This window comes from Arctopsyche grandis, chromosome 3, assembly GCF_051622035.1.
Source record: "Arctopsyche grandis isolate Sample6627 chromosome 3, ASM5162203v2, whole genome shotgun sequence".
In the NCBI taxonomy this organism is placed as follows: Eukaryota; Metazoa; Arthropoda; class Insecta; order Trichoptera; family Hydropsychidae; genus Arctopsyche; species Arctopsyche grandis.
The window spans coordinates 37,619,932-37,634,630 of NC_135357.1; positions in this window are offsets into that span (position 1 = coordinate 37,619,932).

The following is a 14,699-nucleotide window of genomic DNA, read 5'->3' on the forward strand; positions in this document are numbered from 1 at the left end:
TATCTACGTGTGGCGTCATTTCTTTTTCCATTGATGAAGATGGTTGAAGCAATTCATCGTTAGCTGGTAATTTAAGTTTTTGTTTGGATCTGCGTTTCTTTTTTGGCATACTAATCGATTAAATTGCAACAATAAAATGCACAAAAACAAACCAAGTGTAATTTATCTGGTCTATCGAATATAAACAAACCCGGTGGATGTTAAGAATTTTTCAGTCAATATTATTACTAACGATATTGTTCCAAAATAATTAATGAGATCCGTCGCAAAATAGAGTTTCAGAAACTTAGTACAAAACAGCAATTGCCAAACTGATAGGCCCAAAGGCAACTAAACCATCATTTCTCAAAAGAGATTAAATTTGAGGCATGTGCATATGTACATACGTATAATACATAGTTTCTTTCCAAAGGTCAATTATGCAAATATTATATTATTTCATTAAATATATATGTATATTTTTGTTTATTTCAATTTCAATAATTCATCAAATGTCATAAAAATAATGTAATTATTTGAGATTTAAAAAAATATAACCATGTACAATTAGGGTTGCCACCTCAGACCTTTCAGAGATTGAACACCTTGACGTGAAAATTTATATTGGAGCCTTTTTTGGTCCTTAATTGTCATTTTTTTTTATTATTATTAACTTATGTAAAAAAAATTACTGTTTGTATCTTCTTCAAATAAAATATAATATATTGTAACGTGGACGTAAAGAGGGGTTCCCAGGATAGAAGAGAAAGACGCACTAGTGTTGTAGGAGTACATAGTTTATTGGTCCGCACCCGTCGGCTTTCAGCTCGGAATGCCTTTCAGTAGTAGTAGTGGGTAATATTTTAGAGATATGTAGTTTCTTGGAGTAAACTCCATGCCTATCGATCTAACGAATTATCTAGGATCCGATTCACGTTGAGCGCCCAATATTTATACATATGTACATATACTTGTATTTATTAATTTATAATAAATTTGGGTTTAGTTTCTTAATTTTGTGTTTATTCTTTTATTAAAATATTCATGAAATACCATATGTATATGTACATATATGATAGTTATATGTATGTACATATATCTAATATATAATTTCGAAAGAGACTTTGTAAGTATGTAAATATGTAATGTTGGTTCGTTACTTCGAAAACAAATGAGTTTCTATGACGATTCGATATATATTGTAGGAATCCCGATTAACCCTAATCGAAACATCTATTCCGACGGAGGATACATTTCCCACGCTCAACCATTGACGTCATCTCGAGTCGAGAAACTTCCACCCTAACAAATCAAGCGGAACGACGCGAAGTCCAAGACCACCTGCATCCATTAAAGTGCAGCTGTACAAACAACGGCTACATTGTAACCCATTGAACAAACATCCAGACTCCCTGGAACAAAGGGTGATAAAAACTAAATCAAGTGGAACGACGCCACATATTCGAGAACTTTCCACCCTAACAAATTAAACGGAACGAACCGCATTCCTTGCACACGGGCCGCATACAACGTACCACTAGCAGCAGACCAGCAACCATCATGCTACACCAACAACCAGTCAGCTAGAAGCAGCCGACCAGGAAAAGTCAGCCAGACTCACTCAACCTGCAACAACCAACATGGAAGAACTGCTCCAGAACACAGCCGAATTCAGCCGCTTCGAGAACTTCCAGAACATACCCGCTTCATCAACATAATCTTTTATACACTCAGTGGCGGACTATCGAACAGCAAAATTGGCGCATATCTGTGGCCTCTAAATTTAAGGGGCCTCCAAATCGTTCTGAGAAAACTTATAATTTGGAAATTCCTATGCATTTTTCCATAAAATATTGGAGTTTACGACTACTTTTTTATGTAAAGTACAAAGCTTTGCGATAATTGCTTCCGCCGTCGTCGATTGTTTGGCCTTTCTAGATAAATTTTACTGCTACAAAAGAATTCGCTAAATAATTACATTAAAAATGGCAGAATATCGGAACAACTTGAAGAACAGTCTTCTGAAAGAACTGAAGAGCAGCTCCCTGAAAGGAACGAAGATGAACTTCTTGAAAGGACCGAAAAGCAGCCCTGTAGAAGAACTGAAGAGCAGCTCCCTGAAAGGAATGAATATTAACCTCTTGAAAGGGTCGAAAAACAGCCCTGTAGAAGAACTGATGAAGACCACTTTGGAAAAATTAATGAGCAGCATCCTACAACGTCTGAAGAACAGACCCCTGAAAGTACTGAAGAACAGTTTTCTGAAAAAGAAAATGAGGAAGAAAGTAAATGTAAAAATGATACTGTAATGGCTCCCAATGATTATCCTATGGATTTAGCATTGTGGTCAGAGCATATATCTGAAAAAAAAAAAATTTTTTTACTAAATAAACCGTGTCATACGTAAAAATAAAAATAAAAGTAGAGTATAAATAGAGAAACCGAACATAATATAGAAATATCTATGAATCAAATTTTAATTGTGTAAAAGCAAATGGTAATAAAGGACTCCGACACAGGTTGATATTTTTAGAAAAAAGTAAATCCATTTATTGTTATGTATGTAAACTATTTTCACAAGCTAAAACTAAATTGTTAACAGGATTTAACGATTGGAAAAACATAATACGTAGTTTAAAAGAACACGAATCTTTGCCAGCTCATTTCAAATCGATGTTAACTTTCCAAAAACGGTTATCAATTAATGGGCGTATAGATATAAACTTAGAAAAAAAAACAGAACGGAGATATTGGCGATCTGTTTTTTATCTTTGTTTGTTTTGTTCTGTTTTTGATCAAATTTGTGTTTTTTTTTTCATCATCGACTTGACGATGGAATATTTTTTTAAGTAATATTTTGAATAACCAATTGTAACGTACGCCCCCGCAGCCGAAGGAGTGGGGGGGAAACTACCCCCGCCCTCGGATGCTGGGGAGTGGGAGAAAGTACCGCTACTTTCTCAGCTATAAAAGAAGCGCCCTTTCCTTCGGAAGTCGAGTCGGACCACAGCTTTCTCTGAGAACTGTCGTTTCCTTTAGACTCCCATCTCTGCTGGTCTTTCCCTGTTCAGTCAAAGCCACCCACTTCACCCCACGTTACACAATATTTAAAAAGAATAAATAGTATGCGATGGGCGTCTAGAGCAGAGGCTGTTTTTGTTTTAAAATCAAAATATTAAAGAAGCTCTTATTAAAATCAGTACGTTCGTATTTGAAAAACCTATGGGAAAACTGGAGACAAAAAAATTGGCAGTTTATTTCGATTAATTACTAACTACTTTGTGGGATAAATTGTAACAGCGCATCAATGCTACAAATAAATCATTACAAAATATGCAGCACAATTTGTTGTTAGGAACAAGATTGATAAAATCCCTTTCAGAATTTATTCAAAATACGAGAAATTAATTCAATTTGGAGATATATGCGTTCAAGTTAATTTTAGTCAAAATGAAAACTTTATAATAAATATTCATAACATTATCTGCGATGCATTAATTTCAGAAGTATCAAGAAGGAGCTCAATTTATGATAGTGTAACGTTACATAGAGAGACGCCCCGTAGACCGGTGACGTCATGGTGACGCCGACCAATGGTGGAGTCGGGCGTTGCGGCCAATGGCTACACCCGACTCCTTGACCAATGACTATACGGGTCATAACGTGCATGCGCTGAGCGCTGAATATTTATAAGTATGGTGCGCTCTCGAACGGTGGCATTCGGATCCTGACCTCCACCGGACGAGCAGCAATAAAGAACTGGAACCTGCCTGCGTGTTTTCTTGTACCTCGACCTGACTCCACTTACCTTTGAATACTCTTCACTGGTGTCAGAAGTGGGATCTACATGGTTGAGACAAGGAGCCACAAAGGTGCGGATTCGGGGTCTTCATCGCTGCCGGAAGAAATGGAGCCGAATCGAGAACAAAGCCCTGGGGAGCTGAGCAACGGAGGACGGAGACGGGAGGAGCAGAGGAGCCGGGTGTCGAGGAGCCGGGTGCCAAGGACACCGGAGCCGAGCTACAAGGAGCTAAGCCAGGGAATGGCGAGCTGCCAAGAGCAGGTCCAGTCCCTGCAAAACACCTTCGCCACGTTTTTGCAGTCCTGGGAGAAGTCTGCGACACCAACGCAGCCGAAAGCCGACGTACATCCAGAACCACCGAGGAGATCAGAGGTATGTTACGAGGACAGGCGGACCACACAGCGAGACACGTACGGGGTGCGGCAACATTCCCACCGGTACGACTACACCACGTTCGACGGTACTGAACGGTGGAAGGACTTCCTCAACCACTTCGAGTTTGCTGCACGGCTGAACAAGGAGACGACGAACCTGGAGGACCGACTGTGCTGCCAACTCCGAGGTGCGGCCGCCATTTTCGCCAGTCAGCTGCCATCGACGCTGAGCTACGACGACTTGACGGAAGAGCTGGCCCAACGCTTCAGACGACAGGGCACACCGATTGCATGCCATGCGGCAGCGGAACAGAGAAGATGGAGTGCGGAAGAACCAGCCGCGGACCACGTAGACGCGATACGAGCCCTCTGCGAAGACATGCTGGAGGGCGTCCACACGAACGCCGAAGCAGTCGAACGCATGACCGTGTGCATAGCGGCGAACTCCTTCACGTACCCCAGTCTACGGGCCAAACTTGGCGCGCTCCGGATCACCCCGACTACAGCGGACGTGATAACCAGAGCCGACGCAACACGACAAGCCGTCATCTTCGAAGCGAAGGAACAACGGTCGGCACAACCAACGTCGAGAACAGTACGTCCCGACGCGGGAGCGTTCAGACCATCTCGACCGGCCGTGCGACCCCCACGATGGGTGTCATCGGACCAGACAGCGCGACCAGCCACTACCACTCCAACGTGTTGGAACTGCGGACAAACGGGACACATTAGCCGGTTGTGCCGCAAGAAGAGGGTCCGGAAGCTGGAGCCAACGAACGACGAGGATGAAGACGACGAGGAGGAGGCGGCTTCGGGAAACGAGCAGTGATCGGCCTGTTACGGGTCAGACCGATCACCGGTGCACGCAAAACACCCGGAGTGAACAAACTGGACGGCAGCGGCACGGCCGGCTCGTTTGTCGTGAAAGGAGAGATCGGAGGCGTGCCGTGTCGAATGGTGGGGGACACCGGGGCGTGCATCACGGTGATCAACCCGGAACTGTTCGCGAAGATCTCTCCTAAAGATTACACCGTCGTGAAGGGCCATTACAGCAGAGCGCGGCAAGCGGCGGGCCAAACCATCAAGATCCACCGATGGATACGGGTGACCCTTAATCTGCAGGGCGAAAAGTTTCCGTGGAACGTAGCGGTGGCGGATATCCAGGATCCCATATTGTTGGGACTGGACGCACTGAGACATGTCCGAGCTACGTTCGAGTTGGGCGGAGAGGAGAAGTGTATCATCAGGGGCGTGCAACGCGAGAAAGGCAAGAAAAATGCACCTGCTGTCAAGAGCATCCGCGGGGAAGTACCCCACCCGAAGATCACGGCGTTACTCGAGAGGGCCGATATTATGCCAGAAGAGAAACGGCGCCTCGAGACCATGATTCGGGAAAATCGGAAAGCGTTCGCCCGGGACGAGAAGGACCAAGGAAGGACCACCAAGGCGGTCCACACCATCGACGTGGGAGACGCGAAGCCGATGAAACAGCCGCCGAGAAGGATACCGCTAGCACGGAAAGAGGAAGTACGCGCTATGATCGACGACTTACTGAAGCAGGGCGCGATAGAACCGGGGCACGGGCCATGGGCGTCACCGGTAGTTCCGGTCGCCAAAAAGGACGGGTCGCTAAGGATGTGCGTGGACTACCGGAAACTGAACACCGTCACCAAAATAGACTCACACCCCATCCCGAGGATCGACGACACTTTCGACCAGTTGAACGGAGCGAGCTACTTCAGCACACTGGATCTGCAGAGCGGATTCTGGCAGGTACCGGTCGCCCCGGAAGACCGCGAGAAGACAGCGTTCGTAACAGAGTTCGGTCTGTTTCAGTTCAAAGTGATGCCATTCGGGTTGTGTAACGCGCCAGCGACGTTCGTACGGCTAATGACAAAAGTGGTCGGTGACATAAGCAATGTCCTCGTGTATCTAGACGACATTATCGTGCACAGCAAAACTTACGACGAACACTTGGTGCATTTAAACAATGTGTTCGAACGGATACAGGCAGCCGGCCTTAAATTGAATGCAGACAAGTGTCGATTGTGCTGCCGCGAGGTCGAATTTCTGGGACACCGAGTGTCAGCCGAAGGAATTTCGACAGATCCGAAGAAAGTCCAAACCGTGCGGGACTGGACGACTCCGAAAACACAAACCCAAATGCGCAGCTTCCTGGGACTGGCCACGTACTACCGAAAATTTGTGCGCAATTTCGCCGAGATCGCGAAACCACTCCATCAGCTAACGGAAAAAGGGCGCGAGTTCAAGTGGACACCGACGTGCGAACAAGCGTTCGAAAAGTTGAAAGAAGCGCTGACTACCACGCCAATTATGTCGTATCCCCAGCCGGGAGAGCGATATGTGTTGGACACCGACGCCAGTCAACATAGCATCGGTGCAGTTTTGTCTCAAGTTCAAGGGGGGGTGGAGAAAGTGATCGGGTATTTCAGCCGGACAATGAACAAACCCGAACAAAACTATTGCGTGACCCGAAAAGAACTATTGGCGGCAATTAAAGCCATTCAACACTTCCACCACTACCTATCGGGCTCGAAGTTCACGTTACGAACCGACCACTCAGCGTTAACGTGGCTGAAGAACTTCAAAAGACCGGAGGGCCAGTTGGCGAGGTGGCTGGAAATTCTGGGCCAGTACAACGTGACCATCATTCATCGACCGGGGATAAAGCACGGGAACGCGGACGCACTATCGCGAAGGCCGTGTACGGAAGAGTGTCCCAAATGCTCACGCGCAGAGACAACCGATCAAGAAAACGACTCGGCCCGAACGGAACCAGTAGAACCCGCAGAACCGGAAGCACGAGTAGCCCTCGTAGGGATCTTGCCCAACGAGATGACAAACTCGACGATCGACAAAATCGTCGAGTGGAAGAACGCCGGAACGAGACCACCGTGGGAAACAGTATCTGCTGAGGAGCAGGAACTGAAAATACTGTGGACCCAATGGGACGCATTGGAGGTGGAAGGCGGTAAGCTGTACCGGAGATGGGAGAACACCGCGGGAACACGTCACACAAAGCAGCTGGTGGTGCCGACTGAGAAGATACCCGAAATCATGTGGGAGATGCACAACGCGCCCACGGGGGGCCACTTCGGTATCAATAAAACGTACCGAAACGTGCGCCAAAAATATTACTGGCCGACGTGTCGAATCGACGTCACCCAGTGGTGCGAACGATGCGCACAGTGCGGGGCCCACAACGGACCACACCGAAGGAATCGCGGGGCACTTCAACCGTACCTTTCGGGGACGCCACTACAACGAATGGCAGTCGACATTCTGGGTCCACTCCCGGCCACCGAACGAGGAAACCGATACATACTGGTGGCCATGGACTACTTCACGAAGTGGCCGGAAGCGATTCCACTACCGAACCAGGAGGCAGAGACCGTAGCAGACGCCCTGGTAGAACAAGTGTTCACGCGGCTAGGCGTCCCGAACGAGCTGCACTCTGACCAGGGACGAAACTTCGAGTCGAAGTTGTTCCGTCAGGCACTGGACCGGCTGGGCGTACACAAAACGAGAACAACACCATACCGACCTCAGTCCGATGGAATGGTCGAGCGACTCAATCGAACCATGCGGGCGCACTTGACGAAGTTCGTCAACGACGAGCAGGACGACTGGGACACGCTGGTTCCGCACTTCCTCATGGCATATAGAGCGGCCCAACACGATGCGACAGGAGCATCACCAGCAGCCATGATGTACGGACGAGAACTGCGCATGCCGGCGGACCTACTATATGGGGGCCCTCCACCAGACAGCGAACCTCAGGATCCACACCGATATACCACGAAGTTGACCGAAGACATGGCCAAGGTACATCGGTTCGCCAGAGCCCACCTCCGGATGCAGAATAGCCGTATGAAGACGCGATACGACGTCCGCAGAACCGAACCGGCGTACGAAACAGGTGACCGAGTATGGCTGTACAACCCTGCCAAGACTCCAGGGCTTTCACCAAAGCTGCAATCGCTGTGGGAAGGACCGTACACCATAGTGACCAAACTTAGTGACGTAGTGTATAGGATACGCAGGGAATTCGACGGCTCAAACCGATTAATGGTGGTGCACCTGGATAGACTCGCAAGGTATAAGGCCGTCGAATATTGACTGTAATTGTATGTAACTATTGTGTAATTGTTTAAGTGTAAATTAATGAGTCGATCGGGACGATCTCTCTTAAGAAGGGGGTTATGTAACGTTACATAGAGAGACGCCCCGTAGACCGGTGACGTCATGGTGACGCCGACCAATGGTGGAGTCGGGCGTTGCGGCCAATGGCTGTTGTTGTTTGTTTGTGGCTGCGTTTTATCGATAGTTTATAGGGAAGTGACACTCCCTTAACCTATCTATCGAACGTGTTGTATGGGATCGGACTCTCGGTGATGTTTGTGGTGCGGGCTGGCGGCTGCTCGCTTGTGGAGTGTTTGTCAATCTGGAACACTAAGCAAAATTAGTGCAACATCTGTGGGATACTGTCGGGGTTAGTGTGTTAGTGGGTGGTTAACGGGTATGGACCGTTTGGAGGTGGTTGAGTCTAGTTAGTTAAATGGATGTTGGTTTTAGCCTATACCCATCTTCAGAATGTCGATGGGCCTTTGGTTAATTATTAGTTTAGTCTTGCTGAGGGAATTTATTAAGGGATTGTCTACCTTGCCGAGAGACTTGAAGTAGTTTACGGCAAGTTTGTGTACGTGTTTGTCAAGGTAGTCAATGTTAAGGTCGTTGTGAGTTATAGTGTTTCTTGTGTACCAGTCGTAGTTGCCCGCGGCACGCAAGAATTTGTTTTGTACTGTCTGTAGTCTGAGTATGGATCTGTTGGAGATGGTAGTGTGAGCCCACACGGGGCTCGCGTACGTGATTTGTGGGCGGATGATGGATTTATACAGCAAGCACTTGTTTTTAAGCGAGAGTTTGCTGTTTGGTTTGCATTGTGGGTAAAGCTTTGACGCAACTGCCCTAGCTCTACGCACCGCGTTAGTGATGTGGGGTTTCCAGGTTAATCTGCGGTCGATTATTACCCCCAGGTAGCGGGTAGACTTGGTCCAGTTGACTGGTTGGTCGTTTATAATTACTGGCTTGGCTGGTTTGCACCGATATTTACGTCTGGAGAAGAATATTGCCTGACTTTTGTCCGGGTTGATTTTCATCAGCCATTTATCGTACCACGCTACCAGTTGGTCCGAGTACTTCTGGAGGGCGAGCGAGACACTCTTGGGGCTGACGGAGCTCGCTAAGATGGCAGTGTCATCGGCATACTGTGCGATGTTTGTGTACCTATGTGTAGGAGTGGGTATGTCGTGTGTGTACAGGTTAAATAGCGTGGGGCCGAGGATGGAGCCTTGGGGTACCCCAGCGGAGATGCCTCGCTGGGTTGATATGTGGTCCTTGAGTTTGACCTGAAATTTCCTTTCCCTTAGGAAGGATGCGATAGATCGTATTGAGTGGGGGGTGATGTTGGCAGCAATCATTTTGTAAAGGAGGCCAGAGTGCCAAACTTTATCGAAGGCTTTGGAAATGTCTAGGAAGATTGCTCCAGTTGACATGTTGCGGTCGAAGCCGTCTATCACGGTTTCAACGACTCTGTGAATCTGGTGAACGGCAGAATGTTGGGGTCTAAAGCCAAATTGTGTTTTGGGAAGAAGGTCAATTTTTGTGATCTCGCTATTGAGATTTGAGATTAAGATCCGTTCCAGGATCTTACTCAGTGAGGATAGTAAGCTGATGGGTCGGTAGCTTGTTGGGAGGGAGGGGTTCGAGTAGGGTTTTCTGATGAGAATGACGTTGGCGAGTTTCCATTGACTTGGAAAGTAGCAGATTCTGTTGGTGGCATTTAGTATAGCTGTGAGTGCAGCGATGGCTTTTTGAGGGAGTTCTTTTAGAGCTTTGTTGGAAATTCCGTCAGGGCCAGGGGCCTTTTTGGCAGCGATGGTTTTGATGATGTTTAGGACTTCAAGCGGCGAGGTGGCGACAATGGGTACTGGGGCTGGGTTTTCGAGGTAGCTATTGACGGAGCTTTCAACCATTTGGCAAAAGTCGCTTTGCAGGTTAGAGTTTGAGAGAGAAAATTGGTCCTGGAGACTGTCAGCTAGGGCTTCCGCTTTATCGGCGGTGGAGTAGACAAACTTGTCTCCAACTTTGATCCTGTCGATCCTATTGCCGTTGCTTCTGAAGATTTTTGACAGTTTCCAGAAACCGTTATGTCCGTCTTCTAGCGCTCTGAGTTTGGTATCCCAGTTGTCATTTCGTAGTTGCCACAAGGCGTTTTTAACGTCTTGTTGAAGTCTGTTCATTCGCTGTTTGAGGATTGGGTCCTTGTTCCTTTGGAATGCCTTCCTAGCTCTATTCTTAAGGCGAATAAGATCGCGAATGTCGGGGGGTAAAGCTTGCGGGTGCAGGGAAGAGTGGGGTGTGCTGGTGGTGCTGGCTTCAAGGGCTGACTGTATTTCGTCAGTGAGTACGTTAATAGCAGAGTCTATATCTTGGGTGGTGTGAATCGAGTGGGGGTAAGTGACGGTGTGATGAAGGAGAGTTGAGAATTTCTCCCAAGATATGGTACTGCGGAGGATGGGGTTTATAGTTACGGGGGTGTTGGTGAGTTCTAGTATGACCGGGTGATGGTCGGAAGAGAGATCATTTACTACAGTCAAGGACTGCGCACCTGGAAAATTTTTAGTTAGAACGATGTCTAAGATATCAGGTCTGCCTTTGAAGTTAATGGGGATTCTTGTGGGTTCGTCTGGAGCCGTAACGGAGACTTTTGGGTTTGAGAGTTGGGAATAACTTAGGAGAGTTTTCCCATTTTTGTTAGTGGCTTGACTGTTCCATCTGTAATGTTTGGCGTTAAGGTCGCCTGCGGCAATTGTGGCTTTGTTAGTGTTGAATATTTTGTCCAAGTCTGTGGTGAGTAAGTGTTGTTTTGGTGGGTTGTAAACTGCGTGGAGGATGAGTGGGGTGCCAGTGTTAGTCCAAACTTCTACCGACGTCAGTTCTATCCCTGTGGTGATCGGCCGCGGGGCCAAGTTGTGTTGAATTGTGTGTTTGATGAATATGGCAGTGCCGCCGGCGGCTTTGCCTATTCTGTCGTTTCTGTATGTAGTGTAGTTTGGGAAGTGTAGTCGATTGCCAGGTTTGAGCCAAGTTTCGTTTACTAGTGCGATATCAATAGAGTGTTGGAGCAAGAATTGCTCGAATTCGACCCGCTTGCTGAGTATGCTGCAAGCGTTCCAGTAAACGATCTTGAGGTATCGAGTCATTTTTGTTGTTGTGTAAGTAGGGCTAGGATGGTCGACATCATCGTCTGCATATGGTTGAAGCTTTCAGTCGTCCAGGGTGTTGAGTTTTGGTTCTGGATTGTTTTGGTTTGTTTAGGGAGGGCTACTATTTTAGGCAGGGGGTCTGGGGTGGTGGAAATTAGAGGCGGGAAGTTTGATTGAGAATATGAGTAATGTGGGTGGTGTGGTTTTGGAGGTTGGGGGGGTGTGGGGTTTCGGGGTTGGCGGGTGCTTTTCTTGCTCTTGTTGTTAGGGTTGAGGATGCAGCCTCTATAGCTGGAAACGTGTGCACCATTGCAACTAGTACAGACTGGGGTAGTAATATTGGAGTCGCACTGGGTGGTCAAGTGTGAGCCTGCGCATTTAATGCATAGGGGGTCAATGTGACAATTATAGGAGCCGTGTCCGAAGCCCTGGCAGCGGTGACACTGGGGTACAGTGTCTCCGCGACGGAGCGATTCAGTACGAACCTGTTGTCCGAAGATGCTGGAGAGGTTGAACAATTTCTTCCCCTCTTCGTCACGTGTGGTCTCGACTGTGAACATGGGCATGTTGCGCTTGTCACGTCGTGATTTCATGACGGTGGCTTTAGTGGCTTTGTAGCCAAGGTGAATTATTTCTTTGAGGACTTCAGTTTCAGTGAAGCTGGGATTAATGCCTCGAATGACAATTTTTTAGAGGTTTGTCCTCTGTTAGGGGATGGGCGTAGAACTGGAATTTCTCTGTTTCAAGAAATTTCGTAATGTCTCGGTAATCGGCAATGGTAAGGGGGGTGATTTTGGCTGTGCTACTGTTGTAGACAGATTCAAACTTCAGATTTCGGTTCATGAGTTTGCGGTAAACGGTTGGGTAGTCAGAGGGCTTTTTGAGGAAAACCGGGGCTACCTTGAGTTTGGCGTTTGTGGCAATTGGAGCTGCTCTGGGGGCTGCGCTCGAACTTGATGGGGCGGGGCGAGTCGCCGGTGGTGCGGGGGTTGCGGCACGAGTTGTAGGTGGAGCGGGGACTGAGGGGGTGGGGGGTGTTGAGGATGAAGCGCTAGGGGCTGTCAATTGAGTGAGTGGTTTAGAGCGGGTGTGTGTTGTTGTTGGCGTTGGCGTGTTGAGTAATGAAAGTCGGCGTTGTGTGTTGGCATCAATTCGCCTGATGCCAACTGGGCGAGACTTCTCCTCGACTTTGTGAGGAGTTTGAATGTGTGGGGTAGGTGTGGACTTACCTTTGTCTTTTTCTTTTTTCCCCGGGCTATCCACTTGCATGGGTGAAGCGGGGCGGGGTGGGGGCGTGGTGCTACGTGGTACCGGCTGCGGGATAGATGATTCCAGACGGCGCTTCTTCACCATTGCTGGAGGTGTGGGGGGGGGCGTGGCTGTGGCAGACTTCTCGGACTGCTGTTTTGCTGGAGTCTCCTTGTCCTTCAGCTGCTGGAGTAATGCAGCCCTGTCGGCTACGAAAGCCGCTCGGTCGGTAACGAAGGCCAAGCGGTCTGCCGTATAGGCATCACGTGCTTCCTCGAAAGCACTCTCGAGGGCGGAGAGTCGCTCCTTCAGCTCATTGTTTTGAGCTCTAAGTTTTTTTATGACAGCCTTAGTTCTGTTGGAGCTGTCATTGCTGGCGTCGCTGTTGTATTCGCTGTCGGAGCTCCTCCGGGAGCTCCCTTCGCTGTCCGTCGACGTCGCTACCGACATGGTTGATGCCGGTAGCGAGTTGTGACGTCAGCTAGAATGTGTAGCTGTGACGACTCGGTTGATGTTTTGGGTTCTGGCGGTTGCGACAGTATGACCGGCGCAGGTAGCTGTTGCGGCGACACGGCTGGTTTTTGCGGAGCACGACCGTTCACTGCAAGTGCGTGGGCGAGAATGGCCAATTGCTACACCCGACTCCTTGACCAATGACTATACGGGTCATAACGTGCATGCGCTGAGCGCTGAATATTTATAAGTATGGTGCGCTCTCGAACGGTGGCATTCGGATCCTGACCTCCACCGGACGAGCAGCAATAAAGAACTGGAACCTGCCTGCGTGTTTTCTTGTACCTCGACCTGACTCCACTTACCTTTGAATACTCTTCAATAGTTTACTTAAAGATTTTCAATTATTTTTTAATTTTGAAATAAGTCAAATGTGTTGACATAATAATTTAAGAATAATAACGAATGTGTTGAAAGAATAATTTCAAAATATAACAATGATATTAGCACATATCAAAAGCGAAAATATTACGAATCCTATTGTAACGTACGCCCCCGCAGCCGAAGGAGTGGGGGGGAAACTACCCCCGCCCTCGGATGCTGGGGAGTGGGAGAAAGTACCGCTACTTTCTCAGCTATAAAAGAAGCGCCCTTTCCTTCGGAAGTCGAGTCGGACCACAGCTTTCTCTGAGAACTGTCGTTTCCTTTGGACTCCCATCTCTGCTGGTCTTTCCCTGTTCAGTCAAAGCCACCCACTTCACCCCCACGTTACACTGGTGTCAGAAGTGTTTGACCTGAGCCGCAAAAGGAATACACCACGCAAAGATGCCCCCAAAAAGGAGACAGGCATCTCCTCACCAGTTGGACGAACCATCACGTGTGGAACGACTGGAGGAGCAGATGGCGCGACTCGTCGCGCTTCTCGAGAGGGACACCACAACACGCACGCCAGCGATTCCGGCAAGCCCTTCAACGAGGGTCCCAGCGGTTCCGGCGAGCACACTGAGTCCCTCGTCATCAGTATGCAGAAACGACGCTACTCCACGACCTGTCACCGACCCCATGCTAGGAAGCACCATCCACAAGCAACCGACCGAGCTTCCTGTTTTCGACGGAACGGGCGACGTAGAACGATTCATCCGCGAATTTGAAATCGTGTCACGAGCCCTACGCTGCGAACCGACGGCAAACTCACTCATTCTCGCTCTACGAGGTCAAGCGAGAATATTCCTCATCGACGAAGTACCGAAAGAAGCGTACGAAGCGTACGAGGAGCTGAGGGAGAGGCTGGTGAAGCGTTTCAAATCTTCGCCACACCCGTACGTCGCATTCCGTGACCTAATTTCCCCGTCGATCCGCAACAACGACGACATAGAAGCTCGGTTCGCGGACATCCGTCGAAAAAGGATGGAGGCCTTTCCAGAGCCTATCCCGTTGGACGTCCTAGACAAGATACTCCTCATATTGTCGTTTCACGACGAGGATATCCGCGCTGCCGTCTTCACCGCAGATCCGAAGACCCCACTGCAGGAGCTGTTACGGCTCGCAAAACAC